Raw genomic sequence first — 9,835 nt, 5'->3', positions numbered from 1 at the left:
AGCGACCAGGAATCATTGAGGAGGCAGCAGTGTATATCTCAACTGCCTATGCACTGCATGCAGTATGGCCTCCTGCAACCCCATTACCTCTAGCTGAGCAGCCCTGTATTGTCAGCTAGTTATCACAGTAGTCTTGCTGCAGCTATTCCCAACATCAAGAAATCTAAATGGGTGTATACAACATTCAGGTCCCCATTCACCAGACCAATGGCCATTTTCACGTACTCAGTGGAATCTGTTAGCTTTCACAGCATTTCATTTTTGTTCAGTATGCCATGTTACAGGGTAGTCAACTGTGTAGTGTACCACACAGTTAAAGCTTTATTACCATCCAATATTTCTTTCACCTGTCCCAGAGTATCATCTTTGGTAGTGATGCTACCTGGGGAAAAGAAGTTATTTACCATTGCATACGCATATGTGTCTGCCTGTTGATTTGGATCCTAACATACTGTGAGAAATGATCTATAATGTAGCAACAGCAGGTATTGTCCAATGGGAAATTGCAACAGTTAAAGTTAAGTTTTTCAGAACAGCCACAAGTGTCACTCGTTTTTTACTGACCTGTTTCACTCAATTTAACATGAGCATCATCTTGAACCATGGAATTTACAGTTCAAAGTAGTCGACTGTTTACTCAGAACAGTAAATTCCACAGTTTCTGATGGCGCTCTTGTTAAACTGAGCAAAACTGGTCAATAAAAAATACTGAGTGCAACTTATGGCTTCCTGAAAAACTTAAATTTGATCTGTAGTAGTCAGAATGTAGTGGTCTCCTACTGGTGTCTGGCTAAAAGGTCCAATCATCTCAAAGGATTTAGGTACCTCTGGCAAACTCTGTAGCAGCACTTGATGAATTAAATCTACAGGTTGCACTCATACTGATTTACACTCCTGGAAATGGAAAAAAGAACACATTGACACCGGTGTGTCAGACCCACCATACTTGCTCCGGACACTGCGAGAGGGCTGTACAAGCAATGACCACACGCACGGCACAGCGGACACACCAGGAACCGCAGTGTTGGCCGTCGAATGGCGCTAGCTGCGCAGCATTTGTGCACCGCCGCCGTCAGTGTCAGCCAGTTTGCCGTGGCATACGGAGCTCCATCGCAGTCTTTAACACTGGTAGCATGCCGCGACAGTGTGGACGTGAACCGTATGTGCAGTTGACGGACTTTGAGCGAGGGCGTATAGTGGGCATGCGGGAGGCCGGGTGGACGTACCGCCAAATTGCTCAACACGTGGGGCGTGAGGTCTCCACAGTACATCGATGTTGTCGCCAGTGGTCGGCGGAAGGTGCACGTGCCCATCGACCTGGGACCGGACCGCAGCGACGCACGGATGCACGCCAAGACCGTAGGATCCTACGCAGTGCCGTAGGGGACCGCACCGCCACTTCCCAGCAAATTAGGGACACTGTTGCTCCTGGGGTATCGGCGAGGACCATTCGCAACCGTCTCCATGAAGCTGGGCTACGGTCCCGCACACCGTTAGGCCGTCTTCCGCTCACGCCCCAACATCGCGCAGCCCGCCTCCAGTGGTGTCGCGACAGGCGTGAATGGAGGGACAAATGGAGACGTGTTGTCTTCAGCGATGAGAGTCGCTTCTGCCTTGGTGCCAATGATGGTCGTATGTGTGTTTGGCGCCGTGCAGGTGAGTGCCACAATCAGGACTGCATACGACCGAGGCACACAGGGCCAACACCCGGCATCATGGTGTGGGGAGCGATCTCCTACACTGGCCGTACACCACTGGTGATCGCCGAGGGGACACTGAATAGTGCACGGTACATCCAAACCGTCATCGAACCCATCGTTCTACCATTCCTAGACCGGCAAGGGAACTTGCTGTTCCAACAGGACAATGCACATCCGCATGTATCCCGTGCCACCCAACGTGCTCTAGAAGGTGTAAGTCAACTACCCTGGCCAGCAAGATCTCCGGATCTGTCCCCCATTGAGCATGTTTGGGACTGGATGAAGCGTCGTCTCACGCGGTCTGCACGTCCAACACGAACGCTGGTCCAACTGAGGTGCCAGGTGTAAATGGCATGGCAAGCCGTTCCACAGGACTACATCCAGCATCTCTACGATCGTCTCCATGGGAGAATAGCAGCCTGCATTGCTGCGAAAGGTGGATATACACTGTACTAGTGCCGACATTGTGCATGCTCTGTTGCCTGTGTCTATGTGCCTGTGGTTCTGTCAGTGTGATCATGTGATGTATCTGACCCCAGGAATGTGTCAATAAAGTTTCCCCTTCCTGGGACAATGAATTCACGGTGTTCTTATTTCAATTTCCAGGAGTGTACATCTTGTTTCTGTGTTCTCCACCAAAAATGCTCAACTGCTCTCCATTTTGTTGTCATATGCCTTCTATGACCAGATAAAACATGATCATGTGCTTCCTTTAATAGTTATTCCTGCAATGCAGCAGGCACTACCACACATGGCCCAAACCTCCTTGTCCTACCGAGCATACCACTGTGAACTGCTAACTGCAACTGTGTTGTTAATAGCTTGCAACTTGTGCCTTCTGCCATTCCACAAGGCTGCGACCCATAAGCCATATTAAATTCTGTCTCCCTTGATTTCTGGAAGGCGTTCATTAGAGTTCTGCACTGCCACCTAATGAACAAACTATGAGCATATAGAATGTCAGACAAACTGCATGACTGTATTGATGAGTTTCTAGTAAACAGAACACAGCTTCTCATTCTTGGTGGAAAGAAGACTTCAGACATAAAAATAACTTTGGCATGCCCCAAGGGAGAGTTGCAGGATCACTACTTTTCACATTATATATGTAAAGGACCTAGCAGACAATGCCAGAAATTCTAGGTGACTTTTTGCGGATGAAGTTGTTATATGCAGGGAAGTCACAAGACCAGAAAATTGTAGCAAAATACAGGATAACCTGCGTAGGATTGACGTTTGGTGCAGGGAGTGGCTACTGATCCTGAACATAAACAAATGTAATGAGTTGCTTACAAATACACATAAAAAGCCTTTATTGTACGATCACATGATTGCAGAACAATCACTGGAGCAGTTACTTACATAAAATATGTAGGAGTATGTGTATAGAGCATTTTAAAGTGAAATGACAAAATAAAACTAACTGCAGGTAAGGTACTAGGTGAAGAAGTATGAAACCAGAATTTGGCTGCAATAATTACACATGTGTTTTTTGAAACTGATAATCAATATTTTATTCAAACTCATCTCCATTGCTATTTATACATTTCTCCCACCTCTCTGATATGCTATGAATCCCATGCCAAAAAAAACACTTCTTCTTATGACTTGCTAACCAGTCAGTGAGCCATTTTCATACATTTTCATGCATATTGAAGCACTGTTAAGTGAGAGCGTGTTCCAGTGGTGCAAACAGATGATAATTGGACAAAGCTTACTTGTGCCAGAAAACTTTGCATTGCATGTATCAATGTTGGATTCATTTTTACTGCATCTTGACTAATTACCTGCCCTAAATAGATTACTTCTCTTAATGCAAAGTGACACTTCTTGTTGCTTAAGAACATTGTCTCACCTACATACACCTTAAGAGTCTATTCATCAACCGGTGAAACATTGCTGGTGCATTTTCTTAAACCTAATGGCACTCATTGATACTGATAATGAAACCACGGAATTGTAAATGTAGTCTACTACTTCCAATTGTTAGTATCCACTTTTCAGGGCTGTTGTGGGAAAGAATTTAAATTGACCAAAGTTATCCATGCTCTCCATAATATCTGCTAATGGATACACATTTGTAATCATTCTACTATTCAAGTAGTGGTAGGTACAACAGAATCTATATTTCTTTGTACTGTATGATGATTTTTTTGGTACTGCAACAACTGGTCATCACCAGGAACTTGTACTTTCCTCAGTTATGCCGTTGTTCAGTTGCTGGTTAATAAATTCTTCCATCATTGGTTATAAACAGTGGGGTATCCTATATGGTTTCCGATACACATGTGACATGGCTTTTCCATGCCTACACACTCTGCTCTCTTCAATTGCGCCACTTCTCAATGTAGTTATTCTGGCAGTTTATTTTTGGCTGAAGTCCACACTTGAACTGTCTATATCAGCACTGAAATTATCCACACTTGATGAAAACCACTCACTCATGATCCACTTTCTGTATGCAAATGACACTCCTACATGTAAAACATTGTGATAGGCCTACACATCCAATTCATCATTCTCCTCTAGTGGTTATACCATACACAATACGATGACAGATAGTTACATTTCCAAAAAAACTGTGAACAGGTCAACAGGTTCCTCAAGCCTAATAAATTCCATCCTCAAGTTCCTATGGCAGTCCCATCTCCCAATCATACTCTTGCACATGAAACATGAGAGGGAGAGAGAAAGCAGTCAGTCCACTCAGCCCACTGCATTCTTGATGCAGCCTGCTGCGGCTGGCGATGTCACCCTCGATGCAGCTATCTACAGCAAGACCAACTCTGACACTACTTGCAAAGCCCACAGGTGAATAACCTCTACAGTGGGTAGTGGAGCTACTAGTGGTCATAAAAGCCTGTAGTTCACCACTCTGGCTGTAGCTACAGCAGTATGGCGAGCAGATACCAGGTGGATGTCCAAAATCCCATCATAAAAACAGCATTTACATGTAATATTTTATCCCACACCAAAATGCTTCAGTTGTGGTGGTGCTAGGTGGCACTCAATGCCCTCAAGCCACAGGCCAGACTAGTTGGCTGAAACATGCTTGGATCAGCAAGCAGCCTCATGTCATGGCCACTGGGCAGCATAGCTGTGAGCAGCAGTTGGCATCGCATAGCAAGTAGCCTCTGAGCTGGGTGACACAGCCATCACTCCAGCTGTGTGACACTAACTCAGACCTCAAAGCAGAGTGGTATGCAGCAACAGGAGTAGTCAGCCACACAGCTCAGTGCAGGATGCACTGGAGTGTCCAGAATCAAACCATAGATCCCAGCGCAAATGGAAGGTGGCTCACAGCAGTGACTTGTGTCCGCACAAGTGATGATGGACAGCAACAAAGTTTGCTCGCACCAGACGATGAACAGCCAACATATCCTAGATAATAGTAACTATTTACGGAGCACCTGCAGTAAATTATAATCTATTCATAAATCATCTAGAAGCTCTTTTGGGTTATTTAACAGGAAGAAACAAAGAAATTTTGATTGCTGGTGACTTTAATACAGATTTTCTAATGCAATCTTCCAGTAAACATTTACTGCAGTTAGTAATGTTGTCTTTCAATCTAACTCACACTGTAAACTTTCCAACTAGGATCACTAAATCCTCAAGGACAGCCATTGATAACATTTTTATAGACAAATCAAAGGAACAAAATCATATCATAAAACCTGTAATAAAAGGACTATCAGATCATGACATGCAGCCCCTTGTGTTAGACGTAAATGCTAAGCAGATTATCAAGACTGCTGCATCTGAGTACAGGAGAGTAGTCAATCAACCAAAAATTGAGTGTTTTAGAAAACTACTCAAAGACATGAACTGGAAAGATGTTTATAGTGTTCATGACATGAATGAAAAATATAACACATTCATGAACAACGTCAGTACCATGCTAACTGTTTTCCTCTAAAAGTTACTCAAATTAAACAGAAGTCTATAATAAAACCATGGATTACACAAGGAATAAAGATAACCTGTAAGACAAAAAGGAAAATGTATCTGTCGACCAAGAATAGCTCCAATGCTGATGATTTAGCTAAATACAAGGAATACTGTAAAATATTAAAAAAAGTAATTCAGACATCTAAACTAATGCACTATGAGAAGAAGATAGCAATGTCAGGGAACAAAATAAAAACAATATGGGATATAGTGAAAGAGGAGACTGGTAGAACCAGAAAGGAACAGGAGCAAATAGCATTAAGGGTAGATGACACATTAGTAACCGATGGGCATAGTGTGGCAAATCTATTCAACAAGTACTTTATATCCGTTACTGATAGAATGGGATTGTCAGAATCAGTAAATAATGCCCCTGAACATCTGAAGCTAGCCTTTACAAATAGCTTCAGGTACATGAATATGTCACTCACTTCACCAAAAGAAATAACTTCCATAATAAAATCTTTAAAAACAAAGCATTATAGTGGTTACAATGAAATATCAACAAAGTTAATTAAGACATGTTTTTGTGAATTTAGTACAATTCTAAGTTACTTGAGTAACCAGTCAATTATAACTGGGACATTTCCTGACTGGCTAAAATATGCAGATGTTAAGCTTCTATTCAAGAAAGGGGATAAAGAGTTACCATCAAACTACACTTTTGGCAGCATTCTCAAAAATTTTAGAAAACGTAATGTACAGGCACCTTCTCAACCATCTGACCACAAATAACATATTATCAAGAACACAGTTTGGATTTCTGAAGGGTTCTGACATCAAGAAGGCTATTTACACCTACAGTGAAAATGTACTTAATTCATTAAATAACAAATTACAAGCAGCAGGTATTTTCTGTGATTTGTCAAAGGCATTTGATTATGTCAACCACAACATCCTTTTAAATAAATTAGAATTCTATGGTGTCACGGGCAGTGCTGCAAAATGGTTCAAGTCATATCTCGCTAACAGGAAACAAAGGGTGTCAGTGCAAGGGACTAGTGAATTAAGTCATCAGTCATCATCAGAATGGGAAGAAATTACATGCGGTGTCCCACAAGGATCTATCTTAAGGCCATTGCTTTTTTTTGTGTACATTAATGATCTCTAATCAGATACACTGCCAGAAGCAGAGTTCATTTTGTTTGCAGATGACACAAGTATTGCAATAAATAGTATGTCAAGTGTAGTTCTAGAAAGATCTGCTAATGATATATTCATGGATATTAATAAATGGTTTACAGCCAACACATTGACTTTAAACTTTGAAAAGACTCACTATATGCAATTCAGAACCTGTAAGAGGTTTCTACGCAGCGTATGAATAAAGTACGAAGAAGAGCAGATAGAAGAGGTTGACAGTCTTAAATTCCTGGGATTACAACTTGATAATAAATTCAGTTGGGAGGAGCACACCACAGAACTGCAGAAACGCCTTAACAAATCTGTATTTGCAATTCGAGTGTTAGCAGACATAGGTGACATAAAAATGAAAAAGTTTGCATACTTTGCCTACTTTCATTCCATAATTTCATATGGTATAATATTTTGGGGTAACTCTTCAAGTCAAACAAAAGTCCAAAAGCCTGTAATACGTATTATTTGTGGAGTAAATTCACGGATGTCCTGTAGAACCCTCTTCAAAGAACTGGGTATACTAACTACTGCCTCTCAGTATATTTACTCCTTAATGAAATTTGTCCTAAATAATATATCTCTTTTTCCAACAAACAGCTCCGTTCATACATACAATACCAGGAACAAAAATGATCTGCACAAGGACTTAAAAGCACTTACTTTAGTTCAAAAAGGGGTCCAATACTCAGGAACACTCATCTTCAATAATTTGCCAGCAAACATAAAAAATTTAGTTACAAATAAAGATCAGTTTAAAAGGAGCCTGAAAGACTTACTAGTGGCCAATATTCTCATACTATTAGTATTGTTATTTCAGCTTAAAAAAAAAAAAAAATACATGTTCCACATCCACGAGGATCTCCTCAGCATGGATCTATGGAACAGAAAACTAATCTAATCTAATTTAATCTTCTTGCACAGGTGATGGCAGCTGGGTGGCTAGCCTCACATGAACCTGGGACCCAAGGTTAGGTAGTCAGCAATGGATGGAAGTTAGACAGCGCGTAGCCTGTTAACTGGAATGCACCAAGTCAGCGACATTTGGTTTTAGTGCAAACAGCTGCCCACAGCTAGAGGAGACAGCAGCTGGTTTTGGCAGCCTGCTCATACATTTCTTGAAGGAGACTGGCATAAATCTTCCCTCATATCTGGCTGCTGGTGGCAACGTATTCTCCCTGTATAAAATGGATAATATTTATCTGAAATGGGTCTGCTATTGTTTCTTAAACAGTAGCACTTCTCTCCCGTAAGTCACAACAGAACCCAGGTGCCTGTTGGGCAACCATGACTTCACTGCCCTAGCCTTTATGTTGTGTCGGCAGTTTTACAGCCCTGGCTGTGGCGTGTCAGTGTAGCAATCTTGACTTTTGGAAGCAGTTTCTGTGATTTCAGTATAATCCACTTACAATTTATTACTCAAAAAACCTTAACCAGCTCCTGTACTGTGGTTTCTTGTGTCAGCCTGCTGTGATATTTCCTGCTAAGTTAGTCATAGGATTTTTCTGTGCAACATCAGAAAGCCATGAATCAAAGCAATCAGGTAGATGCAATACTTTTTGAATTCCAAAAAGTGTTTGACTTGATACCAAACCAACAATTATTAACAAAATAACAATGATGTGTAGTATGAAACAAAATTTGATTGGATTCAGGATTTACTGGGAGAGAGAATGGAGCATATCATCTTGAATGGTGAGTCATCAACAATTAAGATTTTCCTAAATCATTTTAGGCGTGGTGTAGGAAAGTGTGTTGGAACTCTTCTTGTTCATATTATATAGAGTGGAAACGGAGCTACACACACAAAACCTTTAGAGTGTTTGGAGGAGATAGAAAGCAACACTTTTTTTTTTACACATTAATGTCATGGATGCATTGTTTCCCCATAGGGATCAATGGATGTTTAGATGCTAGTGATATCCAGAGATGGTGTTCAAACTACTGTGCGACAAATATTGATTTAGAGAGGTGGTTAACCTCCTATGGATTTCTTTTTATGGGAGACGCTGGAGCTTTTGATAATGTACAAAATATCGATGGACACACCAGAAGAGATGACTGCCCGTTCAGCTGAAGCTGCTGCCATTATTTGTGAAACAACTTTTTGTTTTGAGTGTGTTAGACAATAATTAGCATGCAGATGCCAATTGTGCATTAATGTATGCAGAAGACATTTTTAGCAATCTCTCTAAAACAATGTTCATCAGATGGCAGCTTGAACACCATCTCTGTAGATCAGTAGCATCAAAAACCTCGTGGACCCCTAGCAGTGAAACTGTGCACTATGACACTTTTTTTTTTAAATAAAGTATTTCTTTTTTGTCTCTTCTAAACACTCTAAAATCCTATATACATAGTTTCTTACACCCTTTATATTAATGATGTGGCAGAATATTGATAGTAACATCAGACTTTTTTAAGATGATGCAGTTTTCTGTAGTGATGCACCGATATCGAGTCACATCTTGATAAGATTTCAAAGTGTTGCAAATACTGGAAACTTGTTCTAAATGTTCAGAAATGTAGTTTCTAGGACCACAATGCAAGGGCACCCATCCTCAGGGGCAAGAGGGCAACTGCAGCCTCTTCTCCCCCACCCCTACCCCCTCAAGGAAAGCAAAAAATATAGTGAAATCAGGTGTTTTTCTTTCAAGAAAATTATTTAAAAGTATTACATAGGTTTTTAACAGGGTCAGAAATGTAACTTTTTTATGGCTACTAACAAGTTGCCAGTCATCTTACAAAATATTAAAAATATTCCATATCCCCAACAAACTATTGTATGGGTTCCCTTGCTAAAATACCAATGAATTACAACTGAAATCAGCAGACTTGTACAAATACCTGGATATAACAGTTTTTGGGCTATGAAATTAAAGAACCACACTGGTGCAGTCAGTGGTAAAGTACGTAGCAGACTTTCGTAATTTGTCAACTTCTTTATCACAATCTCATATTGTGCTGCATGTAATTAACTGAGATCTACTAATGAAACAAATAGAATGAGCCTTCTTTTCATTCCACACATGTTTTTATCAAGATTACAC

The sequence above is a fragment of the Schistocerca americana genome, chromosome 1 (genome assembly GCF_021461395.2).
Source record: "Schistocerca americana isolate TAMUIC-IGC-003095 chromosome 1, iqSchAmer2.1, whole genome shotgun sequence".
NCBI lineage: Eukaryota > Metazoa > Arthropoda > Insecta > Orthoptera > Acrididae > Schistocerca > Schistocerca americana.
The sequence above is the reverse complement of the archived record's forward strand: the minus strand, read 5'-3'. Positions refer to the sequence as shown.